Below are 23,292 nucleotides of genomic sequence, written 5' to 3'. Positions count from 1 at the left end.
AGGAAACCGATGGTATCCTTTCGGAAAATAAATTTTAGCTTTAAAGGAATGAGTATATCTCTTTTCTCAACATCAGGCATTACATAACCGTTAGCGTTTAACAGCTGCGCATTCAGCTTTACGTGAAAATGACAAACGATAACACGAACACCAGCAAAGTTCGCAGATGTTAAGATTATCTTTTCAACTGGTCGATGTAAAGGATTTTCCTCTTTACGGGCGTGTGCACAAATCGTAGAAGCTAATGGAACATCTGAGCTCTAAATCTACATACATTTTGTAGCTTTAATATTCCACGTGTTGAAACAGAACCACGAATAAATATATTTCCCTTGACACTCACTGTATCTCTTTCCGTTTGCGTTAAATATTTCTACAATCTCGTATTTAATCTTGTATCACTCCATGCGAAATTTATCCAAATTGTTTCGCGTATCTATAAATTGCACGGTAAAATATTAAGAAATAACTTTATTTCGACAAAGTAACGAAAGAGATAGCCAGCAAAATTTATTGAATCAATTTAAAGTTTACATCGCTTGCGTAAAATTTATTGAAATTGCCCAGATGCTAAAATTTATTTCAGTTTAAAAATTGATTTTCAACTAATTCCATCTCTTGTATCGTTTTGTCGAACGTATCGTATTGTACCTGTAAGCGACTTAGTTTATGTAAAATTTTATGAAATGTATTAACTTCCAAAGTTGTCACAACGCCATTGCAAATTGCATAACATTTTTGAAGTTGAATTAAACGACTCGGTTTTTGTTGAGAAGTTAAGAGGTTTAAGTTGGGGTCAGTCCATTAGGCTACTTAGTATAGAAAGATTTTGAACAAATTGCAATTGATCGAAATTACAAAGAAAAAAGTAAAGGTCGCATTTTCCAACTTTTTTACCTGGGTTTGTAATGAACATTTGTATCAGCTACATATATGCTGAAAATTCATTAAGGTCAGTTAACCTTGCTATTAGCTACAAATGGGTAAAAGTAGCAAAAATCGCAGTTTTCACGCCTTTCAGATTAAAATTTACATCTTTTGATGCCTGTCACTTGTTTCCGTATCAACCGATTTCAATATAATTTTCAGCATATATACATATAACTGATATAAATATTCAAAATGTGTTGTTTAAATGTTTATTACAAGCCCAGATAAAAAAATTGGAATTTGTGACCTTTACCTTGTTCTACATGATTTCTACCAATTGTAATTTTTTTCAAAAATATTTTTATACGTCATTTGGTAAACTAATTCTCGTAACTTCTCAAAAAGAACACAAGTCATTTGGTACAACTTTAAGAATGTTATTCAGTTTTAAAGGGTGTTGCAGCTGCATTGGAAGTCATCGTATATCTTTAATGAAAGATGTTTCGCATCAAACTTTTGAATATTTTCAATTTATGAGCACACATGAGCATATTATACATAATTATAAAATTTTCGACAATTAAAAGTTAAATCATACTATCAGTTTTCAGTTTGCAACTAATTATTCCGCGAGATAATGTTCATATATAATGGAAAGTCATACGATCAACATAAGACTATAGAACACAGTATCCCTAATTTCGAATAGAACTGTTACGAGAGAAATAAACTTTCCGCTTAAACTATGCAAGAACTTATGGTTCACTTTAGGATACTATTATACCGCTACGAAACTGTCTATAGTAACAATTATCAATTCCTAGTTTGCAGTTCAGAATGAGAAACCTTACTCAATTAGGATTTTTCCTCTTGTAAGTGAGCAAATTTACGTTTATGAGCGATTAAAACTTTATTCCTGTTAAAAATGAATATCTGCAAACATTTACAATGCAACAATTTATTAAGAAGAAATGAATACAAGTGGCATTAATTTTCAATATTGCTAAATTGTATAAGTTTGTATAAATGTTTGAATAATTCTATAAAAATATTGAAGTCATATACAATGTCGTGTAAAAATAACCAAATCAAATTAATTTTACACATTTACGTTCAAAATTACGGATCAGAGAAATTTTAGTTAATTGATAGTGAAAGATATTAAAGTTATAACAAATAAATACTTTTTACTATTGTATATGTATTTATTTACTTGTCACGTTAATATGTTTAAGAATAGATGGAAAAATCTATTGTATTTATTTAGAAATATAGATGTGGTGCAGCTACTAACAATTGTGGTATCATTTAAAATTCTAAAAATGAGAGTTTACCAGAAACATCCAATCGAATGTGTCTGCGACAAATTCGCGACCGTTCTTCCAGCAAACGCGCGCGATGAAATTATTTTTGAGACACGATGGACCTCAGATATTAGTTGAAGTTTCTTCTTCAACCGAGTGGAAGTTAATCGAAGTTTCCACGTTGAAACTTCTTCAGGAGTTCCTGGCTTTCTTTTAACCTGTCTACGTTGCCGCAGAAGATTGGAATTAGTTCTGGGTTACGTGCGACTGAGACGAGTTTAACACTTTTCGAAATTTTGGTAGAGGTGTAAAACATGTGTATACACAGAGCTAAGGCTTTCAATTATGGCTGTGGCGACACTGTGGTTACGAATTATTGCGCTATAAGCCGTACAATTTGATATTTCAGCGATCTAACTGATCTAGACAAAATTGAATTTGGATGGCGACCCACAGACACATATAAAAATTTATTGTAAATTGAATAAAAATTCCCATATCCGAATAACGTAGTTTTCGTATAATTAAAGCCAACATAGGTTTGGTCAAAGACATATGCATGCTTTCGATAATAATAATAGAAAAAGATCTAAAATGTCCCATTTTATCTAATTTGATAATAGAAAAATAGTAGAAAGGTAATAAAACATTATATACTATGTATATAACTACATCTGTCTACGTTTGTTCGCATATACATAGAAATTCCTATATTAATTCGCGGAGCGATGTAAAATTCAAAGTTTGGACTTGAGGAGAGAACGATTGTGAGCTTCGTGTTCATAACGAGAACGCGCTGCTTTGAATTTATTTAATGCGAATTGAAAGTTTGATAGCCTAATACGCGGGTAACGAATATTCATTATATAACAATATCGGGGCCAATCAGACCTCTGACAAGTATAATAATTTATTAAAGTACAGAATGCGATCATTTGCGATACAATTCCGAAAATGGCTCTCTAATTTGTGTTTACCAGAGAACTGTAACGTGTGATAAAAAATTCTTTTTTCGAAAAAAATTGCCTGCTTTGATTATATCTTTACTCGATATTGAAGCTAAAACGTCTTTATAATTTAAAAGATATTACTTGTAAAAATATTAAAATATTGAATATATTCAATTATTGTTTTTCCTAACAATTAGATATATTTTTAGTTACATCTAACAAGTTCTTTACACTTTTATGCTACTTTACGATAAAATGTTAAATGCCTTTAAGTCGTAAAATGACATTAACATAAATAAATCAACAAAAGTGTACTTATACGCACGAAGCAATCACGTTTCCGGACAATTTCGTGAAATTAACCGAACGAAACGTCGTATACTTAACGATAGAGAACCATTTCACAGGGCGATCATCTAATTACTCCTAGAGAGTGTCACGCTATTACTCAGTCCCGTGCACTGTATTAAGCGTCCGGAGAGAGAAACTTTCAGGCACCGTTCCGTTGCAGCAGTGCAGCTTTTAAGAAGAGCATTACGTGGCAGAGTCGGCTGTTTTGTAATTTCTCGCCGTGTCGTGTAATTCTAACATTACACGGGGAAACAACACAGGCGAAAAATTTCGAAACGTGACTTCACTCTTCGTCCACTGCCGGGAAAAATCGATTCTATTCTATTCTATTCTCTCGCATTTTAATCCTAACTTTCTCTCTGTCTCTCTGCGTGGTTGCCTTCAAGGTGCGATGGCTGTGTCTTTCATTCGCACTCCTAGTTAACAGCTTACGGTTTCTACTCCCTAACCCCGGAGTTTCATTTCTTCTTTCTGATGAATTACAGAAATTTTTTTAGCGGATTATGAGCTTATTATCTCCCTCGTTTCGTGCCACTTTTATACCGCTCTTTGAAAAACTCTCTATTATTTCTGATAGTTTGGAATAGGTTACACCGCTCTTTTAATGCACTTGTTGGTTACATCGGTGAACAGTTACTTTTTAAAAGATAAATTTTCAGTTCAGTTCAGTTCAAATATAAGTTTGCTAGACTTTCTATAGTGATATACAAACGATATAAAGGAGGATATATTTCTAAAAGAAATATTTATATACATTCTTATTTTCCAATACATCATTTTTTATTAGATTCTACATTTCACGTGCATAGTATGAAATTTTTGTAACCATACAAAAGTACTATTAAATGATATGAAAATTATTATAAATGATACCAAATCTATATAAATGAAAATACCAGCCAGTGTAACTTCTTGCGATATTTCACAATTTAGCATGTCAGAATCATCATGTTTTAACAATATACATCGCTATATTTAGCTGAAATGTGGAAAAAGGTCCGACAGAAAGGTGAAAAAGAGAAACAGTGAAAGAATAGGTGTCTATCGAAAGGAAAGGTAAAGACGGGGCCTACGATGATTGGTGAGGCAGTCGGAAATGAGCGAACGACGAAAGGTTGCTGCAGGACGCGGAGGATGGCCAGCCATTGTACTCGCTAATCGAATTTTTCAAAATCGACGTCGCCGCCGTCTATTTCATTGGGTAGCGTGGCATTTTTGTAACGGGGCATTTTGCTTCTTTCATCCGGCAGCTTCGTTTTCCCCTCCCCTTTTACCGTTCTTTCCTCGTCGCCTCGATCAAGTTTTAATTGGGTTACCACAGTCCGGAAACTAAATAGAAAACGCCACAGCTGGATGCAATTAGAGCGTTTCGAGGTGAGAAATCGAACCAGAAAAAAAGAAACGTTAAAGACGCCGCTCGAAAACAGATTTCGATTGAACAATTGAACGATTCGGTTATTCTTTTAGTGGCAATTTTTATGGTGCTACGCGGACTTCGATGTGTCTGATGCGTATCGTGAGTTTCATGAGCACTACAGCTACAATATTACGATTTTAGCTTCGTGGATATAATATTGCGGATTGTTCGAAAAATTTGTAACGGATTTGGAGGCTACGTATTTTTATAAAAATTTTATGAAATAATGTAGTGTACTGATCCTTTTTAAAATTATTATTACAGTTACTATTTATTAAAATAACGATTTCAAGAATTCTGGATGTTTAGAAAAGATGGGAATAAAGATCAGTTATGAAAACATTTATTACGATCATCATTCTATTAAATATCCTCTCTCGTCTTGTTTTTTACGATTAAATCAGATTGGATGAACTATCATCCACGTTTAAACACTTTAATCTTTCTGTTCCAAGTAATTAGCTTTAGAATTACTTAAATGATCCACAGAAAAAAATGGAGTTTCCTATATTGCTCTTTCGTTCTTTTTACTTGAAGATAAAGCAGATTGCAGAATGAAAAATTATATTTTAAGAATTGAATATGAAATATTAGACCATCACATACTTTTGTGATGCAGTGTATGTTTTCTTGGTAGATTATGCTGATTTGTCGATTAATCATTTTTCAACCTATGAGCTATACTACGTTAGAATGTCGATTGTCTGAACGGCGTTTAACCGAACATCCGATTACTGCAATGTCGCTTAACTGAACATTATCCAAACAGCGTACACGCCGCTTAATCGAACAACCAATTATTCGAACACCGTTTAGTCAGATAACGTTAATGAAGTTCTCACCAACTAGCATAACATATGGAGTACGTGAGTTTCTCTAAATTTGAATATATAGGACGTATAGGACGGTAGTTGAGAATGCTCAGAATAAAGGTCCCCACAATAATACAGTTATATATGTATAGAAATAAAATCTTTATGGCGATGCGCGTCAGAGACCAGTATCAGTATCACAGGGAACAATCATTCAGTTTGCCAAATGTTATTAACAATATAACATCGCGAATAACAGGAGGATGGGAAACGAACGTAGATGATATCCTCGAGAAAATTCCACCGGATTCCAAGCAGCGACTCTTTTCGAAATTTCATTTGCAATTTGCATCGTGTTACCGGATCGTTTCCTCCTATTCCGTGCTAGTCACTCTTCCGCAACCTCTCCTCTAGGTTATCCCATTAATCTGAAATCCTCGTTGGGTTGATATAACTTTCTTCCTACTTTTTTTCCCACTCGTGCACCTGTTGCCATCGAAATCGTTTTACGAGACTGATCGATGAGGGAAAAGGACGTTATATATTTAAAAGCATCTGCAACGCGTTCGATCTAGCCTGACCCTTTCATTCGTGTATGGGCATCGTTGTGGAAAAAGGTTTTGATAGTCGAGCAATTAAAAAGTTATACTCGACCATTTTCGGTGCATCTGTAAACGAATAATTTTTTGCGAGGTGGAGATCACAAACTATGGATCAAGAACTCTTCGCTGAATCTCGACAAATAAAAAACTTTCAAAATGTTGGCATCGAAATTTTGTTGACGAGCCGGTACGGTATCATGTGCAGACAAGACGATTAGTGTTTGCTGATAAATAGTGCTGGTAAACATTGCTTATTTGTTTTCTAGAAATTTTTTAGAGGGGATTTTTTTTTTATATATAAAACATTGACAGTTGAGGACATCTTGGTGACATCGAATGCAAATATGTACAAAGCTGCTATCTATGGAAACGTGTTGAAAAGGAATTTCAGATTTAATAAAAATCTTATAATTTTTTAAATTATTGGGGTATATGAAAAATTGCAGATTCTCTTTTAGTTTAGTTTAGTTTAATGTAAAGTACGATCTTCTATCTCTACTTTTTAATAATTATGGAAGATAGCATTGATACCAATTATCTATCGATCGATACGCGTGTGACACATTTTCCATATATTTCAAGAAGTCTCACTCTGTTTGAAACTTGAAACAGCCACAATTGAAAGAAATATGCAAAAGGTGAAAGAGTGCAATATATTTCGCGTGTTACTTAAACGATATTTGCATTCACTGATATACATCACTGTATTAATACTAAACGCCTATTTATATATCGAAAGGAAATCTTTTTATAAACATTTACGTCATTGAAACCATATCCGCTTCTTATAATCACGAGCGTGGCACTTTATTTTAAACTTAAAACTTCCGCAAGGCAAAGCACTCTCATAAATACCAACCGCGACTATTTTTGTTGTATGCGACTATTCAACCTAACTTCCTAATTTTACAATACAATTTTAATATTTGGATATGAAAAATGATATTTACTTCCAGTAATCACTATTTGAAAATATTTTTTAAAAACGGATCGTATGTATATTAAAAAGTAGTTTACATTTATGTTTTCACTCAGTCACTTCGTTGTTCAAACATAAGAACTAAATAAATGTTAATTTAAAATAACATTTTTCTGTTGCTTTAAATTAATATTTTTGCACTTGTTATTTTTAAAAATAAATTTAAAAAATATTGATTCTAAAGAATCTCTAGTATTAGAAGAAAATGAATAAATTTGAAAGATAAAAATGAAATATGCGTTTCGGGGAACGGACGCTAAACCATGAACCTTCGATATTAATCGGTAACAAGAGACGTTGAAAGTAAATCGATGAACGTGTCTAGTGCATTCACTGACGTCAATCGACGAAATGGTATAGGTAGATTCGAACTCGTCAAAGTAGATATCGAGTTTTGTGATCAGACAATATAAAGGGGCATATGTGTTATGGAGTGTTCGCAGAGCTGCCACGCAAGAACAATTCCATTTGAACCTATCCAAACGTTTTCTGTGATCATGCAGACATAGAATTTGCTATTACAATCGCAGAAATATTATTAAGATATTGTATGCCTTATTATAATAATTTAAATCATTATTATCGTTGGATCTTAAATGCAAATCTTTACGCAGTGAATTCTTACGATAACAAAGTAAAATATATATAGAGAGAATTCTTCCACTCATTAAATATCATAATGGACGGTTTAGCTGAGGTATTTCACGTAATCCTCCTTACTATATGCATTCTATATATTTTTATACTTATATATTTCCCATAAATACATAAACTGTCGCTACTTATCGCTATCGATACACGAATTCCAAATGCAACAAAAAGTTCAGAAAAGGCGATTCAATATTTCCGCATGTTAATAAATAATCATCATCGTTAGAAGGATTTTCATTATAATAGTTGACATTTTATTATAGTCATAAGTAAAACTTCTCTTTTGATATTACCTCTCTTATGAATAAAGCAAACGTTAATAGATAAAAAAGTACTAACCTTTCTAACGATAACGAACGTGTTAAACAGTCGTGGAAACTTGGAGTCGCTTTCTCCGAAGAAGAGCGAAATGAAGACGGAGGTGCAAGAAACGGCCTTCGTACAGCATCGTTGCTGAGAACACAGGGAAGAAAGGAAACAATCGGACATAGAAACAAAGCAGGAGACATAATTTATTACATACGACAACTTGGTCCTCCCGGAGGAGTAGAGTAGAGGCTGCATGTGATAACACTGGAATTAAAGTCACGGTGATTAACGGCCGCTACGATGCACGAATATAAACCGATGGTACTAAGGAGTTGCAAAGTTTCTGCGTTTACGAAAAGGAAAAAGAAGTATCGAAACTCTCTGGAAGAAAGCATAAAATTTTACGAATTATGATAAAGGTTTCCACAGTTGGGAATATATAGGATGTTAAAACTGAGCTCTAAGATTTAGTGAGCTTATAGTACTCACCGAGAAAAATAAAAAATGTTTAATCAACGCACAGTGGCTCGCGAATATATTGAAACTCTTACTATAAAAAATCATTACGTGTATTGTGTGTATTATACAAAACATTTTGAAATTTCATTAACATTTCTAATTTCATTAGCATAATAATGAAGCACGACTGCTATGATCATATTTGATGTAAAGATGCTCCATCATATTTCTTAATGAATGTGAGACAACATTTAAATGGAATCTTTAGTGAGAGATAGATCAGAGAGGAGGTCCAGCAGAATTGCATCTTCAATCACCTGACTGGAACTTTATGGGTGTCATTTGTGAGCACATTTAAAGACTCTAGTCAGAAATAATGAACTAGACATATTATAACGAGTAAAACATGTCTATCGTTGATACCAGACCGTCCATGATCTGCAGATATTAATATTTCATATTGAAATGGAAAAAATACATCAAATATTTCTTGCAAATGTGAAAACAATTTATCGTATTTCTCAGCGGAAGCATTGTTTTTTATGGCTTATGTTGTCCATCTCGCTTTTCGTCTCGAAAGTAACAAGCGCGTTCGAAGGATATTTTTCAAAGTCAAAGGCTGAGCAGAAGAAGCTTGAGCACGATGTAAACCCCAAATAAATTCCAAAGCATGTTACGCTTTAATCGCCGCTAGTTACATCGCTTAAAACGCAGTCAGAAGCTGTGGGAAGCGAGAAGAAACGAGATGCCTGTCGGCAACGATTTTATCCTATTGATTTCGCGCGACCCACGCGAGAAGAGAGTACGACCGAGATGGAAGACCTTGACATCAATATCGGGCACAACAGCCACCTCCGTTTTCCCCACCCTCGCAACTATTCCCCAACAACGCTTACCCCACCACCGCACAATACATCCCCACTACTATGCGTTCTATCCCCACTCCACCGCTAGACGTGACCACGTGACACGAATCGGAGCCGAGGGACGGAGAAATCGGATGAGGTCGGCTCCTCTCGTAAATACTCGTCCATCTGAACCTCCCAGAAACATCTGGCCCGAATAGCCGGACGTAAGTTACTGGCGTAATATGGCGCGAGCTGTGAAATATTCCAGCTCGAAGCTCGCCGACGGCGACGTATATTTAAATAATTACACCCACACCGCCTGCCGTCCTCCATTCCATATTTTCACCTCCTTTAGCGTCCCACTCTTTCGGTGTAATTTCTTACGTGATACCTACCGGTGAGCGAGCAACCCTCTCGAGAGCGGGTTGCATTCCTTCAAAGGAGTGTTTAAGCGCTAAGTACAGGTATAATGGAAGAAACAAAGGGCGGTATAATATGTTTCGCACCGGCATTGTTCGATATAATGGCAGATTCGTTTGGCCTCGATTTTTTCTTCTACAATCACAATGATTTCGGAGATACTTTCTTAATTAATTTCACGGCGAAGATTATTATCAAATAAATTATTTATTAAAGTTTCTTTTACACGCTACTATGAGATTAATATCGTTAAAGTGATATTATTATTTGTTAATAGGCTCGGGCCGAATTTTTTCCTTTTCAAATTTATCGGCGTAAATCGAAAATGATGCAACACGCTCAATAGCTTTAAACTGTCGTTTCAACGTTCTGGGTAATTCATGGAAACCACATCAAAGGGTGACAGCATAAAAACGCTCGTATGACATAATGCTCTCTCGTGATAAAGCGCCGTTTAATCGCTTGTCCAATAAATGAGAAAGTATTCCCGACCTGGGCAAACTGCGTATACTTGTAGAAAGGAAAGTTTACGACACTACACTCTCTATATCTCGTTAAAGTTTTAGAAATTGATATGAAGTTAGAGCTCTGTTGTTATACTCGCAAAATTTTCATCCGCTTGTCAGAACCTTGCTCGTAAATTAGAAAACGAAAAGCCAAAAGAGCGTCCAAAATTTGCTTCTATAATTTCGAAGAATAATTTATGCGATGGCTACAACTAAACTCTTTACTTTCGTAGGTGATATCTATGTTTTCAGGGAAGCATAAATTATCAACATTGAGAAATTATTTCCTAAAACTAGAAATAATGACCATTTTCTATGAAATAATATATCAAAAAAGTGGGAAAAAATTCCATATGACAAATATTCTCTATAGTAGGAAATACACATCGAAGTTTAGGAAATGAAGGATTTCACTCGAACATGAAATTACGATCTCGAGATTCAAGAGATGATCGCTATTCGAGCATAGGGATCGCAATAACCTAGCCAAATTTAACGTCGACTGGCCTTCGCGTCCAGAGTGAAGAACAACGAAGCGAAATCGCGATTATATGCAGCTCATTAACCGAACATTTACATGTCAGCATCGTTCGGAAGTGGCGTTTAGTCGGGATGGTGATCCACTGTAGTACACGCAACAGAATTCCACTCGGTTATAATAACATTCCGTAATGCCCGTTCGAATGTACGCATATCCCGGCGCATTATTGGCAGCAGTATCGTTATACTCGAACGAAAAGGGATCGATCGATAGATGAGATGAGGTGGTTATTCAATTGCATAGGCATTTTCTTGTTTGTAGTATATACCGGCATATTAACGGAGAAATTGAAACGATAAACGATGGAAGTATCAAAAAAAATGGCAAACGATTCTTTTAGTGAAAAAGATGTAACTTGATGGTGAATATGGCGGAGAAAATTATAAATGCTGGAATAATTTATTTTAACTTTTTGGGTTATCGTGAGATAGAGCTACGATATAAATCTTCATGAATTAAGAAATATTCAAATTAGCAACTTACATCTTTCTCAAAGATACCACAACCTTTTAAAATACAAAAATTCATTTTTGTCGAAAGGAATTCGTGGAATATGGCAACGTTAATATTTCCGTGGTACAATATGTGGTAAACAGGAACAGATTATCTTTCATACAATTAAATGGGAAAAAACATCCCAAGGAAACCAATCATGAACGTGGAAATCCGCGAAATAACTCGCACAGATCTGTCTATGTTTCTTTCCAGCTTTCTTTTCGCTCGACAAATGTTGCCACGCCAGTTTAACTCGTGTACAAATCTTTTTACCTTCAGCGAACAGATCTCGCAAACTTGATATGGAACCATAATACTTGGCCTTAACATCTTTTTTATACACAATCCCAAAAATCCTCAGAATAACGTCTTTCAAAAGCAGCATTGTCGCCTCGCTCCGTCATCGTAAACCGCCCAGTACGTGTTAACAATGCTATACATTGAAGCTCCTATTCTAAACCCTTAAATGATACACGATGATTTCAGCGTGCTCTTCTGCGATATGTCACAAAGCTTATGAAACAATCCGACAACCTGCAGTCGACAAATATCGCCAAAATTTATTAATCTCCTCTGAAATTTCTAAGACGACGAAGCAAATGCAAACGTAAATTACGAAATTTCTTAGGTAACACGCGAGGATGTCGCGTAATCCATCTCCTGCCGTTGGACTCTCCGCCTTCCGCGAGCAATTTGCCCAGAGTGGAAAGGCGGGATTAGCTTGAGGGATAAATATTCAGAAAAAGGACAAGGATGGGATTCGTCTTTTCGCAACGACGGCGGTCGACGATTTTTTAATCGAATTATCAGCCGCCGTCCGGGGTCGACCCTGATAAATGTGCACATTCGTCTAGCTCCCGGCTGTACCTTGGCCAATCTGAGCGCGGTGCAGTGCCGTATAACGTAGCCCGACCCAGAATTTATGGTCGCTACAGCCGCGACCTGCTCCCGCAGCTTTTCGACGCTACGGAGGTTCGCGCCGCGGTCTCGCAATAATTATTATCGAATTTCCATTCGACTCTCGTTTACCGCCATACACATGGCCCCTGGTCACACCAGGCAACCGTATCTCTGGTAATGGAGCCCGCCACCCCCATGTGAATATACGACCGATAGTAAAAAGAACGAATCGTGTTCAGACATGCGTTTTAATTGCTCCTGTTTGCACGAATGTGCCACGATGGTTTGTTTGCTGCGCCTTTTTTTGCTCGTTTCATGTCTGCAGGTTAATTAGTTCCTTTTGTTCAGATTATCTTGCGAGTAGATGTTACATAAAGATGCTATAGATTGGAAGATTGAACCCATTAACGTATAATTTTTTTTTATTAACCAGTTAGGAATGCACGCACTTTTTAGCTGGATCGATTCTCTATAAAGATTTCACGTATTTGTAAATATATTTTGTATCCAAATTTTGGACAATTTCGATCGCATTTTAATTCGCATAGAAAATATATGATTTATTTAAAAACAAAGGTAACAGGGACAGAGGTATTTCTATACGAATGTTTTTCATTGTCTCATTGACTTAAATTCCTAACGTATTGTACGTGAGTATTAGCCTCTATAGTTATTTTTCATTAAAGCAAGCTCATTCATAGGTAAAGCATTATTAAATTGTCTCACTGCAAATTATACTTTGATTACTAAGGATATTGCAATGAAAATAAAGCCAAAACAATAATTCACCCTTACGAATGATATTGTGATTCTTTGGCTTTGGTAATCAAAACAAGCTTTAATTGTTTCCGTATCACGCTTCCAGCAAACGAACGATATACTAATAAGACAATACTCTTTCTCTAGGATCAATGCACAATTCACACTGCCAATTTCATTTTACGTCAAACTACGATGATATATGCCACGGAACATTATAAACAAGATATGAGATTCAACAGCAGCACAGTGGCAATAAATTTTATTATTCATTATAGTACGCATGGAAACATCTCTGTTGTGCAGAGGACGTATAATTTGCGTGCATAATGTGCAAACTTTATTATGAGCTCGCGACGAACGAGGCGGAAAAACTAATTGTCCGAAACGGTGATGCTTCTTGCTTCTAAATGTGTGCGAAATTAAGAAACTCAGGCCAATTAAAATTTCTATCGGCGTAGGAAGATGAAATTGAACCGCGTTGAACTATCGCCCGTTATCTAATGTAAAGAAGTTTTAATGTTAAAAATTGTAATATTGCGGGCCATTCGGTAAAATATCAAATAGATTGTATCTTTGACTATCTATACTGGAAAAAGTCAGCATTTGAAATTGGAATATAATTTTTTGAGCCAATTTCGTGCATCCCTAGCATTTTGCTTCTCGAATTGATTGTGTCTCCTTTGAGTATACAAACCAGGGTCTCTAATTTCCGGACTACCTCGAGATATCGAAGTTGGAAATTCTCCAAATCACTCGATTTCCTGAAGGAAAATTTATTCCGAGTAATTTATTCGCTTAGCAAAGCTGTGCGGCGATACATAAAAGGGATGCAAGAGGAATGAAAGAAACGAAATACAGAAAGCAACGTGGAAACTCGACGATTTATATCGATCTTTGGATTAAAAGCCTCTAAAAACTTTTAGCACTTTCCTAACATGGAATGTTCCTTGTAACTATTCCACGTACAGATGTATTTCTTACTAGATGAGTTGCAGAGTTTCAGTGAACTGGAATCGCAAAAATAAAAAAGGGACTGTCGCTTGTTATGTACCTGTATACCTATGGAACACGAGGAATTGAACTTCCATATATTCATATGGATTTATACTGATTGTGCGACGATTACGATAGCATATCTTATTGACAAATCTTGTAATGACATAGTCCACTACAAAAATTTTAAAATTTATCAAGCAATCGATAAGATGGTTACAGTGTATCACAGATTAAGAACTAGAGACGCTGACTAAAATGTTATATTTGTTACATTTGTTCTAAACTCGTGCAAAGCAAAAAATTGTTTAATTAGAGCGTGAAATCTGATGAAAAGCAATTTTTGGATCGACAAAATACAAATGAGGAAACTCGTGACTCTTATTTCGTAGAATGAAGATCGATCAATATTGAAGTAGCAACCCTGACTTTTCATTCTGCGAACCTTTTTGCGACTCATAAGCCAGGCACTTTGACCTCTCTTAACACCTGAATACCTCACGCCCCTTATTTCATTTCAAGGAGACTCTCGACGAATCAACAAGCAAGTGAATTTCACGAGACCGTCCGGCAAAATCGATAATTACATTAATTCATTCTCTTTTGGCTGTCTACAGAGACATCAAAATATCCATTAATTAAAACAGTAGTCAAAAGCAATAGATAAATATAATCGGAGATATTTATATTAGGTGTTTGTGAAGAAAATAATTTATATAAGACGACGATAAAAGCTTATAATAACAAGCAATAAGGGATGTCTATGTATTTAGATGGGTTGAACATGATTATTGTTTAAAAGTTTAATTTCTCCTTTTATCATTGTTTTAATGGAATAAGGTTTATTATTAATAACGAATTTTCCAAATTAAACACGTAGTAGTAAATGCCTCAGCTCCGAAGCAATGACTCGACGGTTTTCCTTTTCCGCTTCTCATGTGGATGTGTCTGATCGCTTTTACCAGCTTACGAAGAATTTGGTGTTAAATTGCACTTATAAAGAGAATTTACACGGCAGAGTGCACATTGATTTAAGATTGTTCGGAAAATGGAGCACCGAGAAGAAATAGAAGAAATTCAAACTCTAATACTTTAATGTAAATTTACGTTTTCTCCCAACACTTAAATGCGGTTATCCAGTAAATCTCAAATGCGAAAAGCGAAGTAAAAATAATTCGATATTGCATAGACTGAGAATTATCGATAGACGTGTCAGTTTTGATATGAACTAATGCAATTTTAAGTAAAAGGATAATGAATAATTGTATAGTGAAGTAATTTAACTTGCGAGTGAATTAATTTAAACGACAAGAAAATCTTTGCATGATCCAACAGATGGTGGATTTCCATAAAGAGAAGCGCCTAGCTAATGTATTAAAACAATAACGACCCTACAGCAAAGATTATCCTTTTTATCATTATTACATTCTTCTCGCACCGCTGATTCCATGCATTTTCCCCCTGCAATTTGTTATAATTTAATCCGCGCAATGTACAATCGTGTTTTCGAGACTACAGGAATTGTTCATTATGACGGTAAATTTTGATTTTTATCTATGCTTCCCTGTGTTAAATTGAAATTATTAATGAAAAGCAATCCGAGAGAAAAAGTTGCGCGTGAAAATTGGAGAACATCGGAGAATCGAATTGGAACATCCGTCGAATTTAATTCTTCTTGCAACTTTTCGAAATAGAAGAAACTTTCGTCGTTCTTCTCAACCTGAATCGCGTCGATTCTCTTCATCTCGAAGTACATCATTGCATATACAGCTTCGTGGCGAGATAGCAGGCAAATTATGGAAGAAGAGATTTCAGTCAATTGAAGTCCTATAGAAGGTCAGCAGCACTCGAAACTCGGTCAGCGAAAGAAAAATAGGTAAGGTAGGAAAAAGAAACAGTGCCGCCCACTCGGTTCATTATTTCGCTTTAGCAAGGTACGAAGACTGTCGTAATTCGAGAGAAAATTAAATTCTCGATCGCAAGCTACAGAGGAGGCCGCGAAATTAGAGGCGATCTTGTTGCCTTTATGTCTCAACCATTTTTTCTTTTTATTTCAGAACTTCAGACAGAACTCCATACAGAAGTTTCCAATTAACCTAATACCTTGTTTAATGGCCATTTAAATATCTAAAAGTAATTGGTGTCATAAATTTGTTATTGTAAATGTTCATGTTTTATTGCGTTCTTTTCTATTTCTTTTTCAAGGACGCAATGCCATATAAATAAAGGAACCGATCGAATTAAAGAGGTGTCCGTGTGGTGTATCCAGGCGAATTAATCGGAAACCGCCAGTCTGTGGTTTCAATTCGCCATACTAGCCACCTTCAAAAGTCGATGCCATCGGTGCTTTCCACGTGAATCGAACGAAATTTCCTGGATTTATGAAGAGTCGAAAATTACGTTGTGCCGTTTTTTCTTTTCTTTTTCGTCGCCGCTTTGCCCCTTTTTTCATAGCATCGAATTTTCTCTATGAAATGTTTTTAATTAAAATTCTTGAGCACGAATATTGTACCGTGCACAGCATGCAGAAATTAAATTACAATGTTTTAATAGATGTGTCCGCGTTGTTTACAGCCTCTAGGATTAAGGTTGTTGCTAAACTTAAATGCAATTTTTTGTCGCGTTTCTACCCGAAACGAATATTTACGCAACCGTATTAACGCAACAGATATTTGTACTCGTAATTTGACCAAGATTTTAAAGCGGGAATTCCACAATTAAGGCAACAGTAAGAATTTGAAATTCACTAGGCTGTTCAGAATATCGTAGCGTTTTTGATACCAGATATATTTTATTACGTATTCGAGATCGAAGAAGAATTGATTGCTAAAACGCTTCGATAACAAAATATTGAATTCACTCTCTTTATAACGAAAGAATAAATCTAGTGGATTGTTGAATAGAAAAGATGATCTGTTTCAACAAACAATGTTAGACCATATGTATTAATGGAATACGCGACAGTCTTATTTATGTTTAACGAAATTTTATTCACTGTTAAGCATCTAATGAATAATTTTGCATATTTATCATCATTTACGTTCAATTTTCAAATAATTTACATATAACTAAATTAAAATTTTCATACATATTCAGATTAAAGTAATAATTAATATGTACGATTCGGCTACAAAGTATTAATATATGTTATCATACAAATTATAATTTTAATTTACATTCTGACATTTTTAATAAAGCACGTTTTATATCGTTATTAATATCTTATTATTTCTGACACTATGAAAGCTCTCGTAACAATATTTATCTTATGCCTCGTGCTTTATAAATTTCAGCGAATAAAACTTTTTTATAACTTATGTAATCTAAATGTAATGTATCTAAAGTGTAATCTATTATATCTTTCTTACTTCAAAATGTTCAAGAGTTAGTCCGATATGAAATCATTGTCCTTTTTACATTAAAAAGTTTCGGATTGATCGACGCAATACTGAAACTGACATGTTATTTTCAAGACGTTATCTGTTATCTTTATCTCAAATAAAATTCACTCAAGCGTAGCGTAAACTCACGCTATATTATGTATTATAACACTTACTTTATTCTTCGTCGCTGATACGAAATGCCAAGCCATTAACGATTCTTTTCAACATGACTAATAAATCATCTGCTGTGGTAGCAGCAGAGAAACTTTAAAGAAATCGCGAAAGGAGAAACGCGTCTGAAGAAGGGGTCCCTGTTGAAGGAAGGGTGAAAAATCGCGTACGATCCAGCCAATAGGCGGACACAATAGCGTCCTCGAGATGCGAGAAGTTCGAGAGCCATGATTTCGCGCGCACAAAGACCTTACCCACAATTTTCTTTTCCCGTCTTTTCCATTCCCGTGAAATCCCGAACCCTAACTACTTGAAAAAGCGCCTTTCCAGGCGAATGGCGCGCTAACGAGGTGATTGCCACGTGTGCTACCTTTTGTCACGTTTTCGTTTCTATTCTACTCCATCGTATCCAGGCCCCACTCACCTTCACGTTTTTCCTTTATATTTTCCACCAACATATTTCTTCGGACGACTGATTTAATCTTCCAACCTGATACGATTCTAGACAGCGCGTTTTGTGTGGAACTTTATTATAAAATGCTATATGAAAATCATAGGAGACATAGGAATAAATGTTTTGGTATTAACATTTCTATATTTCAATTTGAGTATAAAAATCTGATTGGTTGATGACAAGTTTGCCTATAATAATTTGTATTGCTTCAGCTCTGTCCCATGTAAAAGTAAATATAATAATATACAATATAATAATATAAATATAATATATAAATATTATATATATTACGTTGTCCGAAAAGTGCCTTTCTTCCGCAAATATGTTTTTTACAACAATGCACCTTCATAGAAACATGAAACCAAGTCTGTGAAATCTCACGGTGTTTATCTCAACAGAACAAAATGGATCGTACGTAATTCGACAAAATAATATAAAACAAAAAACGTTGTGCGTCTATTATTTCCTCATACAATGAAAGAAACTTTTCGGACAATCTAATACATTGGTATAAATAATATAAAATATAATGAAAATACAAATCTGTATAGAAACACGCGATCTATTTATTATACTCGTCATGATATCTTATAACCACTGGAATGCACACAAAACACCGAACTTCGCGTATTAAACTAATTACTTGAAATTTCTCTCATAACGATAAGTAACGAAACGGCTATCGAAACCCATTCACGATAATGATATTTACAATAGACAGATCGCACAGATTTAACGAAAATAGCGACTGGTATCGATCTGCTCTACAATGCATTTTAATTTCCGCCCGGGACGAAAACGGCAATTCGCGATTTAATTTGCAGCATTGTGCACGTTCTCGCGAAAACCGAATATTGGGGGTGCATTACTATTAAGTGAACGATTTTAGAACAATACGGGGCACGTGGCCTACGGCAAAGCAATTAATCGAAATTCGAAATATTGCGAGTATAGCGTTTGGAATGCGTGTACGGCTCGCTTCGAAACAACATTATAGCCGAGAATCAGCTGAACGCAGAATCAGGCGAAAATTGAGATAGAGCTAATTTAGACGATTCGTAATTAAAGCAGAGTATCAATTAACTCGTGATAAATTAATGATCGGTGTAAAAAACTAGGCCACTGTGACAGGAATGTCGATAAATCAAAATCGAGGTGTATCGAAAATAACAGATTGCTCGGGAAAGTCGTAGCGAGAAAGAATAATTTATAGGCAATGTTCGGTGACTGCAAAAACTATCCCCGTATGCTCTTATTTTTCAATGAAACGTTTCTTTCTTGCAGACATAAATAAATGTATTTAGTTGCTCTTCTCTTATAAAAAAAATACACTGCAAATAACATACATTAAGCTCGCAAGAACAACTAGAACTTACCGTAATCAACAATTAAGCCACTCACATACTTTATCAATGTAGATATACAGAAACGCAAAGACAGAGGCATGGAATGGAACGTGACACAGGCTTAACAATGCAAGATCACTTATCAAACACATTAAATTTCCTCAAAGAAATAAAAATAAGTGCACTAAAATTTAATCAGTTTGAGCCTAACGTCGTTGTTAACAACCCCGTAATCGACGCGACGTTAAATATATATAAAAAGAAATTGAATCTTCTATTATAAAATATTTAAAATATTTAAACGCAAGTTCAAACTACTACAAGAACAAGAAAGAAAAAAGGAAAGGAACAAAGTAAATGAAATACATTTGAAATATTAAAGCACGAAATCACGGTATTTTCCTATTCATTCCCCGTGGTTTTACCTGTGAAAAACGTGCATGACCCTCTTAGAATACAAACTGCTGCCTCCAGCTGCAACACACATTAATAATAAGACTCTATTTTGAAGAAGATACGTCTTACTTATTTGTTTCCTGGATGAAACTCTACTCTTTCCTTTCGTAGGAGTAAGTACCGGCAAAATTCCGGAGTAACACGAAAGGAAACAGCGTGGCGTGCAACGCAAACGCGATTGCACTTTTCAATGAAAACTTTCTGATGAGATTTCCTACGGAACCTATTCATAACTTAAACAAGCGGAATGCGAGCCACGTTTCTTCAAACATTTAATCCGGACTCGCTTCGGACGAATTGCCAAATTTTTTTCCTTTTTTCCTTCGACTTATTGTTACGAGGAAAGGGAATAAAATACTCCAATTTCCAGTGTGTAGCTCAAATACTCAATTCTCATGAAATCGAGTGAATTTAAGGAAGTGAAAAATTATTTTTTTCTTTTTTTTTGGTGGAAAAATAAATCAAATAAAAAGGAGAAAAGTAATCTTTTTCGACAAAATTTCTACATTGAAATTTTGGCTTGTCTTTGAACTAAAAATTTATCCAATTTCTGACCTGAAATTTTAATCAATTTCGAGTCAAGTAAATAACTCAATGTTTCTGGCCTTTTCTACATTTCCCTTTTCTTTTGTCTTGTTATTTTTTATTTCGCACCTTTTGAACCTTATACGTGGCCACGAGTTCTGAACTAATGACGATGACTTCTATTTTCTTAAATAGAACACCGATTACATTTTGTTGATAGAAATTCGCTGGTCTGGCTATGTGCAGGAAGCAACAATTGTAATGAGAGCCTTGTGCTCGGTTGTATAACGGTGCCGCTCGGACTCGCTTTTGACGTACAATATCAAACGCGGTTTGTATTGTCACGGAGCTTGCTTACAAAAATGACTTTTAATGTTAGCTCATTCGTTGGTATCGTGCAACCTCTGCAAAACGTCGTGTCTTTTGAAAGGTTTTTATACAATTTTTATAAACAAAGGAACATCGTGAAGTAATTGTTAGATGTACAATATATACACGATTGTGTTATATTGTTATAATATAACAATATAACCGGTGGTATAACAATGTGTTAATAAACATAACACATTGTTAGATGAAAATCGTTAGATGTACAATATAACACGAGGGGACAAACAACACGATCTACAAGGTTAGTCCATATTTGGACATTTTGCATCATTTTTACACCGAAAGAATCAAATTAATCCCTAAACTGGCAATATCTGAAATTTTTGAATAAGGACGTAGTTACGCTCCAGTCTAAATTCTGTTCAGTCTAAAAATTCCACAAGAGCATATTCCAAACACGTATGTAGCTATCGCAAAATCGAATGCCTGAAGCTCTTAACATACCCGAAGGCGTTTCACAGACGTCGGCGTAAGATCATTGACCTTCGAGGTAGCGTTGGAAACGGCGTGGTGCAGGGCTGTCTACCATCACAGACTGCTCACCTGTAACTGCATTAAATCCTGAGAGATCGGTCGAACTGACCAGGAGCGACGACGAAGGCGGAAGGTTACGCTTCACGCCTCGTCAAGCTTAAACGTCGTTACATAATGTGTCGGTAGGTTGCTTTGCCGACGGCTTTTATGCATGGCTCCTCTCGCGCGACGAGATAGCCGGATGGAGACAAAAATGGAGCGTAGTCCCGTGGTACCAGGGTGAACGCAGGTCTCAGAGAACTTTTCTGGTGTCCATTACCCTCCGTTAATCCGAACGATAGGCCAAGCCTGGGGAGACGAAAGAAGACAACCCTATTACATCGTCGAAAACTCGTTCTCATTCAGTTTGCCTGGCGGCCGATTTAACGGGAAATCGCTCGTCTGTGGAACGACCGATAACTCTAAAAGGGATCCAAGCAACGGTTAGGTAGAATGAGAGAGACAGGAAGCATCACGCTATACGAAGGCGGCCGAAGAATAGCAAACACGTAGTGGATCGCATGCTTTCGCTGAACAAATGTTGTTACACCGGCGGAGAAACCGATTCCATCCAAAGTACGTTTTCTTGCTGTGTTTAGGATCAACTTTACGCTCCGTTTCGCGTCGCATTTAAAAGGGTGTCGCTGATCTATAACGAATTAAAGTGTAACGACGAAGAATCTCTCGATCGCTTTCCGCTTTTTCCCTTCTAACTATTTATTTTAACTATTTATCACGAACAATTTATTTTAACTACTCGAACTATTTGTTTTAACGATCTGGATTTCGTTTTGTACGCATTGCTGGTACTTATTGCAAATGAAATGGATGAACTCTCGGTAAAATAGCGTGGAAGAACAGTAGAATTGTAAAATAAGATTAGAAATTAATTAAATAACATTTCTTTCTCTGGTATTTCTTTTATCTTAGGTGTCCTCTTTTTCTGATATGTCATCTCAACCATGATGGCCAATAGCAAGATTCTGATACTTTGATTAATGAAGGATTTGAACGATAAACAGATGACACGATTTGTGGAACTTGAAACAAATAACTGGGTAGACCGATTAATTCAACCGTGATACAGAAGTCTGGATTTATTAAAGACTCGGTGGTATCTAGGTGCAAACGTGCAAATAACTATATTCCATAGATATCAGTTCGGTGACGGACCGAATTTATCGATTTCCAATAATTCTACTCTGTTACAAATCCTTTATAAAGACTATTGTGTGAAACTAAAGTCGCATAGGTATGTATTCACACTGATCATTCACGATAAATTTTGGAATTTTCTCTAGCATTTACAGCTTAACGAAGAGTTCGATTTTCTCAGGTTTTCAAGTTCTCTTAAACTACCGTCTACTTTTCGGTCGTTGTCTTGCAAGAAACATATAATTTTCGTCAAATCATACTTTGCTAACTTAAATCAGTTATTACGTTTTGTATATAATAAATATTAGATGTTCTAATATTTATTAAAGGCAATACGCGAAAAGACGATTTTTATCCCTTAGATTTTGAATATTTAAGAATTCTCCGATTCTCTTCGTACATGAGAATCTTTTATTTTTTCATGACTATTTCCTAAGAATCTTTTATTTTTCAAGACTAATTAGAGCCACACTCGAACAAATTGTCTCGATATGCCGGAAGCACACTCGAGCCGGTGCACGTATAAATCTTAATGAAGCCATTACGCAATTAAATCTGTCGCAAGTTTAATTTGCATACATCTAGTGAACAGCATTATTTACGTTAATGCCGCGGCTGCTCGAGTTAATTCGGTTTCTCGCGTGGAGCGCCGCGTGAACGCCCAGGTTTCCCATTTGACGGGAAGAAGGATTCAAAAGGGAAATAAAGGAACCGAAGAAAGAAATGAAGA

The 23,292-nt window shown here is 35.6% G+C and overlaps 1 protein-coding gene and 1 long non-coding RNA gene across 9 annotated transcripts in view; one reads left to right on the top strand and one right to left on the bottom strand.

Annotated features, from left to right (window-relative positions):
• LOC126923452 (uncharacterized) overlaps positions 1 to 23,292 on the bottom strand; it is a 130,081-nt gene that overhangs the window by 11,097 nt on the left and 95,692 nt on the right. The window contains exon 6 of one of the 4 annotated variants that reach the window (XR_007713162.1): positions 17,853 to 21,716. The exons of the other annotated variants lie outside the window; for them this stretch is intronic. This is a non-coding gene — a long non-coding RNA (uncharacterized LOC126923452). Of the gene's footprint in view, positions 1 to 17,852; positions 21,717 to 23,292 lie in introns of those variants that run through there. 4 annotated transcript variants of the gene reach the window in all.
• The window catches only part of LOC126923435 (dipeptidase 1-like), a 145,146-nt gene that overhangs the window by 56,085 nt on the left and 65,769 nt on the right, over positions 1 to 23,292 (top strand). The window lies entirely within an intron of this gene.

Source organism: Bombus affinis, chromosome 13, assembly GCF_024516045.1.
Source record: "Bombus affinis isolate iyBomAffi1 chromosome 13, iyBomAffi1.2, whole genome shotgun sequence".
NCBI lineage: Eukaryota > Metazoa > Arthropoda > Insecta > Hymenoptera > Apidae > Bombus > Bombus affinis.
Note: the sequence above shows the minus strand (reverse complement) of the source record. Positions and strands in the feature narration are given on the sequence as shown.